Below are 17,392 nucleotides of genomic sequence, written 5' to 3'. Positions count from 1 at the left end.
AGGTTCTGCTTTGCCTCAGCATAACAGAATCTTTGTCGACTGAAATGGAGAAAGGAGGGTGGAAAAGAGCAGCATTTTCAGAGCTTATGAATCATTTTTGTCCTGTTAAAGCACCAGGCACAACTAGGAAGGCAGCTCTAACTGTACAGGCAAAAAATAACAGCCCTTGTTCCAGAAGAGTTTATTGGCTAAACAGAAAAAGCAAAGATGGAAAAAACCCCCCTCAAATATAAACTGAAGTTAACAGGATCTGTTTTATCCTTCATATGCTCAATAATTGTGGGTGGTGCTTTCACTAATCTGAAATGCGATATATCTAAAAAAAAAAAACAGAGCTGAAGGTCTAAGGTGCAGTGACAGAAGAGAATGCAACAACTTGGGGGCAGAGTACACAAACAGCTACGCTGAGAATATATATATATTTAAACCAGACTGCTTCCAGCCAAACTGGAAGGGAAGAGCCACCAGGCAGATGGGACTATAAAAGCCTGACCCTAACACAGCCAAAAAAAGCTGCAGTTACACACAGAACTCATGATGACCCCACATAGTTTCTAGGGACTTTTTCTTTTTTTTTTTTTTTTTTTGGTGCAACAGCAAAGCTTCAGAGTTGCAGCTAAATAAAAAGGCAGAGCAGAACACTCATGTCACATGAAGGAAAATAGAAGAACTGCACTGCTTTCCAGAGTTCCTCAGAACATCTTTGTGCTTCTATTTCGTGCAGGATATAGCACTTTTTCTGTTCACCAGGATGGTTAGATATTTGCTTCCAGCTTCCACAGTACAATTTGCAGTTAACTGCTGCTTTATGCCAAGAATATTTGCAACTTTGATCTATATGTGGAATGTGAAACATTTCTGTCTTTTTATAGACGTTTCTGGGCAACAAAACTTTTCTTGTGAAGTTGTTCCTGGGTATAAACAATTATACAATTTAACATTCATGCCCTCCTTTTCTGCCCTCAGAAAGAAAAACAAAGCTGTCAGAAAACACTAATTTATTTGACATGTGCCCTTATCTGAGTCCTGCACCCCTGCTCTGTATAGAGCTCCTTCCCTCTCTAGTGGCAGCCAGGTCACATATCAGTGGGTAAGCCTGCTGAGGGCTTGGCTCACAGTTTAAGATTTCTCTTTGCCCACCCAGAGATTCAGAGTTACATTTACAATTTCTTCTGAAGACAGAGGCCGAGGGTTTCACAGAGCAATGCTGTCACTTGGTGTTCTACTGTATAAGCTCTATCACTGCTTCATGATCATCATTCTTGCAGGCATCTCTGGGCATTATGTTGACTGCAGCTACAGTGAAACATATTTGTCTTATTAGAGAGAGCAAGCCAAGATTAAATGGTCTATTTGTAACATGCACAATGCCCATGCTCCTAAATTCATGCCTAAAATTAAAAGTAACAGTTTATCTAGGTAAAATTAGTACTGACATTTCTTGAACCTTATCCTGATGCTTAGTCCTGGGGAGGTTTTTTTTTTCCATCTTTCAATTTTCTAATCAAGAAGATAGCTCAAGGTCGTACAGTTCTGACTGCTGTTAAATTCACAATTTTTATGTAAAAATAAGATGCTTCTACTCTGTTTTTAGGGTAAAACTATCCTCTTAAGCAAACTTAGAAATGGCTACAGTCAAATTCAAGACAATACTGTTCTACTTAAAACCATGAACTGATAGATTCTAATTTTACAAGATAATATTTATACAGGAAAGACTCATAATCTGCTGTCAGATGTGACATCATTTGAGTAAGTACCTTGAGGAAATTTGAGCCTGTTCATGTTTTTCTAAAGTTGAATAACTGCCTGATAAACAGTATGGCCGGAAAATAGGAAGGAAATAGTTAACCAGGCCTTCCGCTCAGATTGCATGCAGCAAAAGTCTCATCAGCCCACTGGCTTCTCCAGATGAGAAGTAGAGAGGTACCTAATGACCTGATTAACCATCACCTCAAGCAGTAGATGCCTGGGCTCAAGCTGCACCCAAATTTCCATCATAAATTAATGTTTAAGCTTCTCAATCTGACTCAACGGGATGTCAGTCTTGATCTTAAACCAGATCACATTAACTATGACATCAGAGCACTGCAGCTGCATGAAGTTCTTTAATAAAGGTGCCAGCATGGCACAGGGGGTTGGGGTTTTTGTTTTACTTGTATTATTCCTGAAACACAATATTTCAGTACCTTAGTTGCAACAATAAGATTTGTCTAAGAACAGTTTTTAGAAGGCTTGAAGAAGAATGCTGTGAACTGTTCAAGTGTGATATTGAAACAGTGAATTTAAGGAAAACTTGCTTCAATTTCTTTTTTAGCAAGAACATACCCTACACACACACAAATGGGCTTTCAGAATTTCTGAGACAGAGGAAAAATGAATAAACCAAAATAAACAGTATTATGGCAGCAAGTGAACCACAATTCTCCTCTTCATTTTTGACTGCAGTTCTGTATCCAAGTACCACTTTTAAAGTCAGTCCTGTATTTTAGGGACTTCAGGCAAGCCTTATTGTTTCCTTAGTTCCTATACCATTTCTATGCTCTGCTTTCTCCTCCTATAAATAACAACTCAAATATCAGTCACAACTTCCCACTGCCTTTTAGTTCACAGAGAGATAAGGTTCTGATGTTGCAGAACTCTAACTGCCCAGAAGTTTAATCATAAAATTACACACTTTTCTTCCAAAGGAAAAAAAATGTACTAGGACATAGGCTTTACTTTTGGGGATTTGATAAACTTAAAAAGAAAAGGTAGAACATTTATCTAATATTTGCAGGATACCAAACATAACTTCATTTAACTGCACAGATTTGGGTCAAGGACAAATTTGGCCCATTCTATAAATACAGAACTGTGAGGGCAAAGAAGAAAAGAGTTATTGAACCACCTGGACTGTACAAACCAGAGACCAGCAAATATTGTCCTCCCCCTCTCTTCCACTTGCTGTCATCTACTGAGATTTGCAGACTTTTTCTTCGACCTCAAGACCTTCACAGTTGAATTTCACAAGTGATTTGTTCCTCAGGGTAGAGAAGCACTGTGCAACATCAGATACATACTGGAACATGTCAGCTCCACAGGTGTTAACTAGATCAGGATTTGGTCCACAGTTCAGTAGCTCTTGTGACAATTCACACATCAAGATCAACTGAGAGGTTCCCCAGGAGGCCCCATGCAGCCACAGCCCACGCTCTTATGTGCCACAGGCAGCTTTTAATCAAATCTCATTACATTTGTTTGCAGTCTTAAGGCTCAGACCTCGGAAAGCAAGGAGGTGCTTTTTACTTTCAGTCTTGTACAAAGATCATAAGGAATAAAATGCTGGCACGGACAACCAAAGCCTCACGAATTCTGAATTTAAGAATGGGCAGAAGTGTAAAAGAGATAAGAGTTAGCACACCAGAGATAAAACCCAACTTTCATTTATGCCTATGTAACATTGATTTCTATTAACTACATATGTGTAACCGGGGGCAACATTTGATCTGAAGCCTAGTACCTTGATGTCCAGCTACTGTAAAACAGATGCAAAAAGGTAACTACAAACATTTGATTGATGTTGCCTGCAAGCAGGGCATTGCAGAAGGCCCTACCAGCAATTCATATTGACAAAGTCAAGATGGGGCATGGCAAACCTTGCCACCAGAAGTAATTGCACAAATATTTGGAGTGTTGCTAAAAGAAAAAAAAAATTATGACACTGGGGAAAGGTAACACAAATCCACAGACCAAGAAATAAGCTTCTACATGCAAATACATGCAAGCTTCTCCCAAGCTAATTCTCCTCTTAATGGAATATTGATTGGTATGCTCAATGTTTAGAAATGTGAAACAATGTGGGGGAAAGAAGGAACGGAAGACATACTCAGAGCAGTGACTTTTGTTTAAATAATACATACTTTCCTCATATGATCAGCCAAAAATAGCATAATAAAGAGGGCAGTGCAGTATATTTAACATTTTGCCTTGTCTTTTATTAGCAAGTCTGTCAGAGATGGCCTGGAACTGTTAGCCACACACTTTTTGCACCCTTCTACAAGAAGAAAGTACATAATTTCTCATAATCTCTCACCATACGACATCACTAGTACATCTGGTACTTCTCTACTCCAAACAGGATGGACTGCAAAGTGTCTGTGGTAGTATAGAGGCTTTTCAGATGTCATCTATGTCCTGGGATAAAAATTGACAATCTATCAAGCTGTCTGTGAAGCTGAGGGGAAACCCACTGTTTGAGGGGAAAGCAGAGCAGTCCAGAGCCACAAAGAACATCTGGCTAAGCTTTATTGTGTCTACTCCTATTCCGAACTGAGAAGGGAGAATGAGAAAGAAACAAGTTACATCTTTGAAGCAGCTATTTAAATGAACATCCCATTTTAAAGAAAACCCTTAAAATATAATCAGTGCCATAAAATCAAGCAGTCACTCACTCCAATCTTCCAGAAATTTCTATCTACTCCAATGACTATTGCCATCTGTACAATTTCAGAAGAGTTTCTTCTGTCCTTTTCCTTCTGTTGTTCATCTCCTTCTGAGACATCCCTTATAGCCTCCAACTCGTTTTACTAAAACAAGCCATTCAAGAACAGGGCAAAAGGAAAAAAAAATCCCAAACCAGAAGAACCAACTTCCACTGCCATCAAGAGTTCCTAGCCCTGATAATCCAAGCAACAACCTCATGCTAAACAGTTCTGCTGATCCATCCCATATTAAGGATATACTTAAGAAGAGAGACACCATCAAGAAGCCATTTCGTCATGTGTAGGTCGATACAGTTGAATTAGTTTATACAATTTACGTACACGTATATTTTTGTCCTTTGCTGCTCATACTGAAAACACAGGAAACCTCATATAGAATTAGCAGCTTCTGTCCCCTGCTGCCTTTCCAAACTTTATGAAGGGTTAAGGAATAAGCTCAAAAAGGCATTGCTTAACTTTATTCTGCAGCATTTCATATAGTTTCAAAAGCATTTTCCAGACATTTATATACCCGACAACATTTTGTAATATGAAGTGTTCCAATTTGGCATTGTTCCACCCTTGGCAGGCAAGAGACAATAAAAATCAAGAGTAAGTGAAAAATGAAGTTTTTGAAGTGTACAATATGTTCGGAATCATCTAATGAATTCAGGTGCTCAACAAGCTACAAATCAACCAAACTTTGCAACACATATAGATTTCAAAGCACAGGTAAGCACAGCTGCATCCACTTTAAAGTTATTCCATGTCGTGTGATTATTGCGATGAACTTCCTGAACTCCTTCACCTCTCCTTTTGATCTGGGGTTTACCTGTGGCTGGAAAAACTAACGGCATTTAAATTCTTCTCCCTCTAATTAAGGGAAACAGCATGGTTAAGCCTCAGACTGAGAAAAGAAACTTTTCTTTGAGTAGCTACGGCATGCTGCGATCTGCAAATCCACCAGCATTGCTTTTGCAGACCAAAAACAAAATCCTACAACAAGGTCTGACAGAGCATATCTTAGAGCAGAATTATCCGATTTAAATATTAATTACTCATCAGCATGGACTTTAGGAAGTGTCTGAAGCAAAAGCCTCTAAATCACACACTCTAAATCCAGGATTTCTAATGTCTGCATTGTCATGCGGATCATGGTTGTGGGGTGGGATTTTGGGAAGGGAGGGCTTTTTTAAAAAAAAAAAAAAAAAAAAAAAGCGAAGACTAATAATGAGCCTCTTTCCAAGGTTCAAAAATACCAAGAGATGTATCAATGGAGTCCAGCTCAACAAATTAGGCACATCTTGAGTTTGTGTGCTGATACAGGACACTGTTATTGGCTCAGATACCTCTGTATCAACTTGAGGGATTCTTCACAGTATCTCTCAACTACACTGACAGTCCGAACACCATGACACACCTAACAGTTTTTAGTTAACAGCAATGTTGCAGAGCAATTTTATCAGTGGAAGATTTTCTTGCAAACTGCTGCACTGAAGGAGTTCCAATGCACGCCTTGAGATATAATCTGGTTCTCAGTCAAATTGCATACTACCTGTATTTATGTAGTCCTAAAACTGGAGGCTAACCCAAGAAAAAACAAACCTGAACAGAAACCCAGGCATTTAACATCATACATCACATAGCATATCATAATGGACAGCAGGGAATTAAGCAAAAACACAAATCACAGAACACTACAAAAGCAACACTGAATTTATTTTAAAGTAAGTCTTTGTCTACAGCTTCAGCAGATCGTTTCACAGAATCAGTATTATTACTGGAAGGCAGCACCATAAATTACCTGAAATTTAGGACCATCAAAAACTAAGTGTTTTTCTGATGTTAATGCCAATTATGGCCAAAATCCAGGTGAAGAATATTTGAAAACCTAAAGCTAAGCATCACAGAAAAAATCCCCAAAAAAGCAGGACATAAAAATTAAGCAAAATGGTCCCACGTTCCACATATTCTAATCCACAATATAAAATTATTTATGGAAGAGTGTGACTAGGAATTCAGTTACTGTCATTTATCAGATGGTCAAGACAGCACAGAGGTAACTGGTTGCATAACAACAGCACTAGGAAGGTTTCTTGGGGCACTGCTTGTACCAGGTCTGGTTTCACCGTAACAGGTAAACGATGCATATTCACACCCTGTGAAGCACGCTGACTTGTAAAAACCTGACAGAAAGGCGTTCCCGTAAGAGATTTCTCATCTATTTCCCTTTAACGTTTCTCTTTATAACTGAGGAGGAGTTCTTTGTACTTCTGGTAACAAAGGAAACATAGAAGTGACAGAAGCATGTCAAAGCTGTTTATGTGTCATACAGCCTCACACTCCAAGTTTCTGTTGGCAGTTTACTTCTTGAGAAGACAGTCTTCAGCCTTCACATAGGAGCTCCACCTTCCTACAAGTAACTTTATGGAAGAGTTAACTGCATGAAGGGATGCTGAAATCCTTCCCCATACTGCGTAAGCCAAAACAAAACTAGAAAGGAAATTAAAAAAAAACTGTGACAAAGGGTTAATACAATAATTCGGGTACCCGCAGGTACATTCAAGGCAACAGTATCTAATTCATATGTTTATGGGCTTTAGGATATAGGTTTTACACAGTTTCTTCTGTGAAGAGGTGAGTACATTAAGAAAGTGATTAGATACAGAAATCACAGAATCTAATGATACTGTGTCATATTTGAGGTTATTGAATCAGCATACCGCAAGAACAAATACTGCAAAATGGAAGATCTGTGGAGGAAAAAAAAACCTGAAGGACCAAATAAGTCACAAACCGATGCTGAGATTTTAGCTAGCTAAGTGTCTCACGGCACAAAGAATTAGTGATCTGAAAAAGATGTGGACCTCAGTGTTGCACTACGAAGCTGAGGCTCTGCGAAAAGAGCAGCTCTGGGATCAGGCCTTCAGGTGTCTGGGCTCCCCGGGTTCGTAACCTTTGGCAGCAAATCCAAGTGCATCGATGGAGTTAGTGGACAATCACTACAAGAACTTCAGTAATGCTATGCTCAACCTAAAGAAGGGATGCTAAAAAAGTTAACAAAAATATTAAAGACACCAAAACTTCAAAGTGCAGCAATAAACTCCTAACCATTTTTCAGATTAAAAAATAAATTGCACAAAACGGCTATGATGTAAGGTATAAGGGTTAAACAAGATGGGACAGCCTGGAATTTCTCTCTCCATTTGTAGATCCAGGGGTACTTTTTCCTCCTAATGCTGTGTGTGAGTTTCCACCACAGCACACAAAGGCTCTACACAGAGAAGCTAAGGAAACATAAGAATTTTTTTTGGCCCCTTAATCTTTTTCATTTCTTTTTGCTGTGCTTCAGAAGAACTGGGTCCATCAGGTTTTGGAACTAAATTAAAAGGTCAGGAAAACAAGTAGGCATGGACAAGACTGAATTGCAGATGAGCAAGGAGGAGCAGAGAAGCAGCATTGGGATAAGTGCCAACAACTGCAAATAGTTACAGTCCCGATTCTGGTGGCTGCTCAGGCAGTGCCGAAGCCGAGCAACTCCCTGTGACACCAGAGATCACAACCTGGGAGAGAGGGACGCGTGGGAGAGAAGCAGCATCACCGGAGAGACGATCACAGCAAATGTGGGCATAATGAATTCTCCTCACAAACATGCACTAAAAGTGATAGCACCAGATACAGTGCTCAGTAAAGCCCCCTCTCAAAAAAAAAATAAAAAAAATCACATTTAATTCCTAGATCCATGCCTTCCTCTTCCTTCATTGAGAAGATTTCCAGCCAACATACATACTATATACTTTTTATTATTGTTTGAAGAAGAGCAGCAACCCCGGCAGCATGCTAATCTAGAAGCCAAGACAAAACAGAGGTGGGTACTTTCTTCCCTCAAGATTTCTGCTTCAGCAAAAAAAATGCACAAGGGTTTGTTCCTGCACACCAACACTTTTTGTTTTGTTTCAGCAAGACTTTGACAAAATCTAATTCACTGTGCCATGTATGTAATATATTGGGTACCTGAAGTATGACCATCACTCATTAGAAATGTAATTAAAAAGTGACAAAACTAGATCCCCCCCTCCCCAGCATGCAGATGAAAACCAGTAACCCTGCCTCTATTTGTAACCATGACAACTATAGAATATTTTATTTCGGTAATATAATTCACACTGAACATTTGCTCACAGGTTTTGTTGTTAAGGGAAAGGTTGACACACTGTGCACACATTTTATAAGCTACCAAAGACAACAAATACATGAAACTCAGGCAGTTTGAGACCAAGAGCCCAGTTTGTATTTCAGAGTTCATTTAAGACCCTCTACAGTAAGTGAAATGAACATGAACAAAAATTCATCCAAATTAGGTGTTACAGGTCATTACTTGCAAGCCAACTGCTTGGTATGACGGGATGTTTTTCTGCTTTTAAATAAATCACAATGATACCCTCATATTTTCAAAGAGGTAGTAACTCAAACACCAAACTTTAATTTTCAATTAAAATACAGCAGGAATTATTAGGAAATATCAATGTGAATGTTATGGAAAAAAATATCTGTACAAAACAAGGCAATGAAAAACGTAGTTTACATATGCTGGCTAAGTCTTATTCTGGATGGGTCACTAAATTATTTGCATAGCTCCCATATTTCATCTTAAATTGAAGACAACTTCCATAAATACACACAATGAGAACAGGTTATAAGAACAAAAAAAAACCCCAACCCTCTACATTATTCAAAGAAGATTAAACAACCTCCTGAGCATAACTAAAGTTTGACGCAGATAAATGTCAGAGTAAAATATTGCTGTACTTTATTTTTCTCCACATGGAGAAAAAAAAGAAAGCCATTCGCAGTTTAAGCCAGAATACAACAATATTAGAAAGACACACTGTTGCTTTGGTTTGGAGGCAAACAATAATAAAAAAAAAAAAATAAAGCTTGCTGGAATATTATCCCCTTTCTCCCACAGATCATATCTTTCAAGAAGGATTTAAAGTTTCAGCAGATTGCTAATTATAAGAAACAATAATACTGTTATCTGCAGTCACCTTAAAGCTACAGTAGTTTGGGTTTTAAGTACCTCAAAAGAAGAGCCTGATAAATGTGTTTAAATCGGTGCAAGAGACTCACACGTGCCTACACATACACACTTGCTCAGCTGTTTTAAAGACTATCAGGAAACAGGAAGTTTCTTCATTTATCAGAAATATGCTCTATATAACCTTTCATTTAAACAAGTAATAAGCCTGCAGCAAACATGCATGGCTTTTTCCTTCATTGATGGAAAAGTGATTAAATCCCCCTTAATCTAGTTACCAGAACACTCTATTTTTTCTCTACAGTTTTCTTATACAATAACAAAAGATAAGCAACCAACTACAAGGCCAGGGCTCCGTTATTTTTGGTGGTGGTGAGGAGATAAATCTGTCTCCAGCGTTCTAGGAATATTTTCAGTTTAATAAATGAGACCAGAGGAGAAAAAAAAAATAATCTCAGAGACGATGAGCATACACCGTTTATGAAGCGTATGACAAACACCACCTTCCATCCCCAGAACTCCCTTCCTTCAGACCCTTCACCACCCTCCAGGGAGGCACAGGGACCCAAACCCAAAATCCCGGGGACCACAGATCTGCATCCTCACACGCACGACAAGGACAGCTCGCCACATCCACTCAATGTCAAAAAACAAAGTAGCTTTTCCTTCCCAGCCTAAGAGAGACCTTCCGAAAACCGGTACCCAAGGGATGCGCCTCTGCGCTCCGAACGGCACCAAGGCAGCACTTGGGCTCAGACATAAGTTAAAGGAAAACAATCCTCAAAAAAAAAAAAAAAAAAAAAAAAAAAAAAAAAAAAAAAAAAAAAAAAAAAAAAAAAAAAAAAAGCATCAATGGAAAAGCACAGCAGCAGCCAAACAAACCTCACACTGGTGAGGGCATGTCACCAGCGTGGGAAACGCACGAAGTGCTTTAAAATATATATGTACACATATATGTGTGTACATATATATTTTAACAATATTGCGCCGAGAAGTTCCTCGTATACATCACGCGTGGGGATGTGGAGAAATAAGAAAGACGGAACGGGAATGCATTCCAGGCACAGGGAGAGGACGGGGCTGGCCGAGGCGTTTGGGAAGCAGGCAAGGAGGGAAGCAGTCTGCCTGCGGGGTGCGCGCCGATCCATTCCCAGCCAGTTTCGGGGCGGCTCCGGGCGCGGGCCCGGTGGTGGGATGGAGGATCCACTGGGACAGCCGCTCCCAGCACGGCGGGGGGATCCGCGGGAACATCGCTGCCCCCGGGGCTGGGGGAGGGGGGTTCGCGCGGCCGCCGCCGCTCCCCGAGCGAGCGCCCGAAGTTGTGGGTGCGCGGCGGGGGCGGGGACCCCCACGCCGAGACGAAAAAAAACCGGAAAAACCCCAAACCCATCCCAGCAACATTCCGAGGGCCCGCTGCCCCCAGCATGGCACCCCCCGGGCAGCAGGAGGCACGCAGGAAGTTTTTAATGCGGGCAGCGAGCGCAGGCGCAGGGCAGCCCCAGCCCGGCGATGCCCCGGCGCGGCGGCTCCGCGGGCGGGCGAAGGGGGCTCCGCGGGCGCGGGGGCAGCGCTGACCGCGCCGCTTACCTCCCTCCGCGGGGGCGCAGGCGGCCGCGTCCTCAGGCGGCGGGAGGATGCGCGGCGTCGGCGGGAGGAGGAGGAGGAGGAAGAGGAGGAGGCGGTGGCGGCGGCGGCTTGTGCATCGCAGCGCCCGCCGCTAACGCAGAGCCCCGCGCGGCTGCGGGCGCCGGGAGCCGCGCTGGAGGCCGGGCAGGGAGGCGCGGCGCGGCGGCGGAGGCTGCTGCGGAGCCGCGACCATGCTCCCCGTCTGGCCGCCTTCCCCTCACCTACTGCCCGCTTTAGCCGGGGAGGGAGGCGGCCTGGGCGCCGGGGCGAGGGGCGGGCCGGGCCAATCGCAGCGGCGGCGGGAGGAGGCGGTGGAGCCGGGCCCGGCCCGCCCCGTCCGCCGCGCCGCCCCCGCGGGAGGGAGGGATGGAAGGGAGGGAAGGGAAGGCAGGCAGCTCCGGGCCGCCGCCGCCGCCCCGCGGGGCCGCCTCGCCGCGCTGCCCCCGCCCGGGCGCAGGTGCGGGTGGTGCCGCCGCTGCCGGGGCCCCGCGCCGGGCGCTCCACGCGGTCCCCCCGCGGTCCCCCCGCGCAGAGGGGAGAGCGCGTTCCAAAGGTCACCGCGCTCCCGCTCGCGGGAAAGTAGCGGGTACTTGGAAAGAAATACTGCCCCGCTTTTTTAAATCATCCCTCTCCCGGGGGGGGGGCGGGGGGGGGCGTGATCCCAGGCCTCTCCGAGTGCACAAGAGTGTTGGAATACGTTGGTACCATTTTCTCCCAACAATACTCTTTCTCTCTCTCTTTTTTTTTTTTAACTTTTTTTTTCTAATATCCATCGTGTCTGGAGTCACTAGAGATTTTCCCCGTGGAAATCTGCATCTGTCTCTCTCTCTCTCTCTTCTGTATAATCTTGTATCTGCGTGTGCGGCTTTGTAGGGATCTCTCTGATGTGCACACAAGCTGCATATGCTGTAGTTTTAAACATAGAACACTTTGTCTTTCATATTTCCTGTAAGCATAAAAATAAGCTTAATCAACTTCTTTTCTCCTCACTTTGCCAGTTAAAAAAAATAATGCATCTATGCTCCAAAGTGTTGGAAGTGAGGCAGTTGTGCCAAATGCCAGCAAAGAGAAGGAAGCACACAACCCACAGAAATAGGAAAATCCATGTTTTTATTGGAAAAGGGACACATGCTGCCCAATGCCTGGAGGAAGCAGGGTGCAGCACTAGCAGAGTAATTTCATTTTCTCTCTTCCCAACCTCCCAAACAAATGAAAATACATTATTGCAGTGGACTAAAACATTTCTAAACTGAGCCATCATCATTAATATTAGAATGCTTTTAGCCGAATATGGCCTCACACTGGAACAGGCAGGCTCTGAACATTTTTGTTGTTAATACATCGTGGATTAACACTGAAACCTCAAGTCCTTTATGTCGCGGTGGACTGTGAGGGTCAGAAGTTCAGAACAGTTTAAATCTGAATTATTTAGCACGTGCACGCACGACACACTCTTCTGATTTCCACGCAGAGTTTTTTTTCCCCCCTTTAGTTTTCTCCCTTTTGAACACAAGAGCCCCACTCGGTGTTATTTGCCCTGGTGCAGTGTTATTTGCCCAGCATATATAGTTGACCCAGAACCCGACGAAGCCGGTGAGAAGAAGTCTCAATGGGACTGTTGACCTAACAAGTAGCATGTCAGTCTCCCGGTGGCATTTGAATGTTCTGCTGCGAATGCTTCGAGACAGGAGAGAGCATAAAGCAGAGATTCTTTGGAATCCTTAATTAGACACAGTGATTTTGGAGTGCTGGCTTCTGCCGCTATCCTCCAGTGCCTAGTACTTTGTTTTGTGACCTTGAGGTTAAGGATACCAACCAGCCCTGTTTATTTTTAATAAAATCTTACAGTTATATGAGACAGTTCTAGGTTTTATTTATTTTTAGCATAAATGCTTCCATCTTATCTGCCTCACAGGTTTATAGTAAGGATTTAGCTAATATTTGGACAGCACTTTTAAGCTATGAAGCTCTGTATGTCTATTATACTGACCATTTTCTGCATTTTTCATTTTAGGAAGGTACTTTTGTACTCTTTCACTTCAGGAAGATAGAGCTGAAATCTTGACCTTAGTTTTCCCTTCAAATTTTGCCAAATATCTGATTTACAAATGCTGGCATAGGGTCAGATTCTACATTCACTTACAGGTAGTGAATTTAAAAAAATTTCTTGATCCTCAGTGACTTTATTCTAGGTCTAAACAGGTTCAACTCAGAATTACTGTCACAATTTCATATTCATGAAGAATAAGCATTTGATTACATTGAATGTAGCATTTTACATTCATTTTCTTGGTCACATTTTATTTTAGTAACTTCGGTAATTTAAGAAGAAACTGCTTTTTTTTTTTTTAAATTCCCTTTTTTCTCTGCTTTGACTCTGAGAAAAAGGGGGGCTGAAAAGTAATTTGGGGGCATCCTGGTCATTGTGCAGTGAAGTAACAGTGTGCAAGTTTTTTAAAAATTAAGAATAATACTTGGGTCTGGAGAAATTCCCCAGTGCCTGGCACACTATTCCTGGCACTAGAAAAGATCCACTGCCGCTCACATTCTTTCTCAGCATTCAGGAAATCCTGTCCTCCTCTCATTTAGCCTGTGTTTCAAAGGAGGCAAACCTATGTCCAAGTAATAACACTGAAAATAAAGATCCTTAAAATGCTAACGAAACAAAAGATCTATTTCCAGAAAATAAGTATGCTGTGGTGAGGGGTCTATTTGGATGGGTGTGGAGTTTTTTTAAATAGAATTTGTTACAAGGTTGTACTTGACAGGCAGAGGATTGTTTGTAAGAATCCCAGTTTTGGACTAGGCAGCTGATAGCCTGCAAGACTTTGATGGCTCCACTGAAAGAAGAGATTTCCTCTTTTAGCAATAGATCATTATGTTACAAGGCATGTATTAGAATGAGAATAATACAACTTCCCCTGTCTTTGCTGATCATATCAAAACTAATGGCATCTTGAATTGTCAGAGCATCAAGTCCATCTTCTGATAAAATATTAGAAGACACATAGATCTATTAATCTTATTGGAGATTTCATTTTAGTCTGAAAAATATTTGATGGCAATGCCATTAGATTAACTGTGGGCATATATTGCAGGGACTAGCATAGTGATTGTGTACCAGGATTTTGCAAAGGGGTTCCCATAAATGTTTCCAACTTTATGGAAAGTTTGAACATGCTTAAGGGAGTGAAATTTTTATTTAATTTTAAGGAATTTAAAATATAATTCTTTGGACTGTTACTAAAAAATTCTTACTTTTTTGATGCAGCTTAAGCAATTTCAAAGGTAATGAAATCTCCAAAATTGTTGCATGAGATTTTTCTAAGCCATAGCCAAAGAGGAATATCTGCTACCCAAACTTTAACTGCGAGGTTTGACTCCTGCTTTCAACTAATGAAGATCTCCTTAATTAAAGGTTTACAACATGGATACTAATGTCAATGTGTTAATTTTCTGCTGCCTGAAAATATTAATAGAGCTGGTAGATTATATATAGAAAATGTGGTAATAGATATTTTGTATATTCCCAGGGTTTAAGGATTCTGAAAAAGTCAGTGGCAATCTGAAAGATATCTTAGGGTTTTTTCTGTCATGTCTTTTTATTTATTTGAAGTATAAAGACTGCTAGTAGTTTTAGCATTCATCTGTACATATCTGTTACAATTATCCTTAGCATTTAGCAGAAGGATAATCCCCAAAGGGAGCAGGAAACAACATTTAAAGTAATTTTTATATGTGCAGCTTGAGCTAATTACCAAAATATACATTTAAGATGGATCAAAACTACTAACCTGTGGGACTTATTGAAAAAAATCATTGACTTCTATGGACACACCATGTTTAATGAAATACCTCCTTCCATGGGCAAATCTTCTGTCTTCTGCTGAGTAACCAAAGCTGCTGTCAGTGGTGGGAAGGCAGAGCTGGCAGGTACAATGTCCTGTCACTGGGAGCTGGTTAGAAAAGGATTGTCTCCCTCATACATCCCAAACCATGCCCACCTCCATGTCATGGGGTAGTCATCAAGGCAGGTGACTATTCTTGTGATATGAACCAACATTCAGACAAGAAGAGGAGTGTCAGGTCATCACTGTTTGGTTAATAACCTATAGAGGGACTGAAATTATTGTACCAAGAGATGAAGAAGATACGTGAACATCTTCTTGATATCAGAACATTCCTCACGTATTTTTTCATAATATTCTTACTCCCCAACTTTACATATATCTGATTTTCTCGTGCATTTAGCTTTTCAACCTGACCACAAACTGTTTGCAGACACACACACACACACACACACACAGCTCTGTGGGAAGAGGTTATGAAGTCATTTGCTTGGAATTGGTGAAATAAAGATTTGTGTGATTTTATGTGTGTGAGCAAAAATGTCCTTGTCCCTGACTTGTCAAGGGAATGAGAAGAGTTTGATCCTCTAAGACCAAGCAGTATATTGAGTTGATTTCTCTTAGCTATGACAGAACCATTTGCTAAAGCTTCCCCCAGAAGACAGAAGTGGGTTCTGCTGGAGTCATGATTGTGATTTCTGATGGGCAGTAATAAAAGTAAGATCTATTTCACTATATTGGCAGACTCTAGAGCTCTGTCTTGAATTATGTGAAAACCTCTAATTGTTAGGGATAGCAGAGGAGTTGGGGAGTTGTTGCGAATTTTTGAAAGTTTATGAAGATTCTGTTTAACAACTTTATTTCCAGTCACCTCTAGTCCCACTCAGTCACACAGAGAGACATTTTCATTGCCATTGAAGTCATTGCATCAGCTGCTCGGGTTTTATCAAGGTAACTCTACTACATGGATTTATGAGGGAGGATGTAGGAGGAATTGAACCTTCAAGTTGAGTTTGGAGGGAATTGTATTGTTTGATTTGTTTGTCTAAAATAGTAACAATATGTTTCCACCTATTCTTCATAATTATGTGGGGAAAACTAAAATACATGCCATTTTGAACTGCATGTCTGTATTAAATTGGTTTGACTCCTATTTTGTGCCATCTGTGGTATAACTAGAACAGAGAGTGGGAACAAAAAATATAAATGACTCAGTCACATTTCCTTCAGGAGAGGCGTCATGCCCCCCATTCTTGTCAAATAATTTATTTTAGCTCTGAACAAAGCAGTGTTGTGACATCCTGGACATGGAGAAGAGATGCTGCCATTCTGTCATTTAATAGAGGGACCCAAATATATGCTATCATGTTTGAGTTCAGCAGCTACACATAATTTTTCTGTGCGTTTGATGGCCTCCAAAACAATCTCAGCACAATACTGGGATGTAATTCAGCTTAATTAAATACCGAATTTTTCCTGTAAATGTTAAGTACCTTGTAAACCCGACTGTGGAAAGAACCAGAAGAAGGCTCATGGAGAGGAAAATGAGACAAGTGGGTGCTGCTGAAGCCTCTCAGAAGACTTATTGGCCACCTCCATTAGTCATCACTGACAATACAGGGAATCGTAACTAGGCTCTTGAGCAAGATGGAGACAGGGCTACACCCCACAGGCTTTGTTTTTCCCTCTATCCAGACTGACCAGAGAAGGCCCCTTTTTAGAAAACTTGATAGAGGGATGATGAGTTGATGATACTTTGACTTCCCTAGGGATGGAGCTGAGGTGCAGTCAGGCATGCTGGCATGCCTTGGAGCCTGGAGGCACTCAGAGGTGTCACATACCTATAGACACTTATTTTAGAAATCCTGATTTACCTCAAAGTTTACATATGAGGTAGGTGTTTGAGGCTAAAAGATTGTCCTTTCTGTGTCTTACAGGCATTAGGGGAGTTTATCAACACAGCAACTTGGAAGGACATGGCATCATTGCTCTGACTATAACAGCAAGTTTTCCTTCTTTATAATTAATGTCTGATAAAAGTCAGGTTTAAAATGGCTATGATCCTCCCAGTTTTGATTTGGTTAATGCTTTCCAAAGACTCAGAATGTTACATAGAATTCTTTTTTAATGGATTCCTTTAGGAATCAAGTTTTGAGCAAAGGCCAAATGTTTCTATCACTGAATAAAGAAATTATACAGAATCACGTTTACACATAGCACAGGTTAATGGTGAACAAATGGAAGACCAAGTAATAAAGAGGGAAATTATTATTGGTAAATGACCTGAAGTGCTTAATCATAGAATGGTTTGTGTTGGAAGGGACCTTAAAGATCATCTAGTTACAGCACCCCTGCCGTGGGCAGGGACACCTTCCACTAGATCAGGTTGCGCAAAGCCCTGTCCCTGGCCTTGAATG

General features: G+C 41.4%; 1 protein-coding gene across 5 annotated transcripts in view; it reads right to left on the bottom strand.

Annotated features, from left to right (window-relative positions):
• Nucleotides 1-11,436, bottom strand: part of KLHL29 (kelch like family member 29) — a 393,217-nt gene extending 381,781 nt beyond the window's left edge. For all 5 annotated transcript variants that reach the window (XM_027749235.2, XM_027749234.2, XM_027749237.2 and 2 more), the window contains exon 1: nucleotides 11,089-11,436. The gene's annotated coding sequence lies outside the window, so the exon portion shown is untranslated. The remainder of the gene's footprint in view (nucleotides 1-11,088) is intronic.
• Between the last annotated feature and the right edge of the window lie 5,956 nt (nucleotides 11,437-17,392).

The sequence above is a fragment of the Pipra filicauda genome, unplaced genomic scaffold (genome assembly GCF_003945595.2).
Source record: "Pipra filicauda isolate LSUMZ 115617 unplaced genomic scaffold, ASM394559v2 scaffold209_size2725305_pilon, whole genome shotgun sequence".
NCBI lineage: Eukaryota > Metazoa > Chordata > Aves > Passeriformes > Pipridae > Pipra > Pipra filicauda.
The sequence above is the reverse complement of the archived record's forward strand: the minus strand, read 5'-3'. Positions and strand labels throughout refer to the sequence as shown.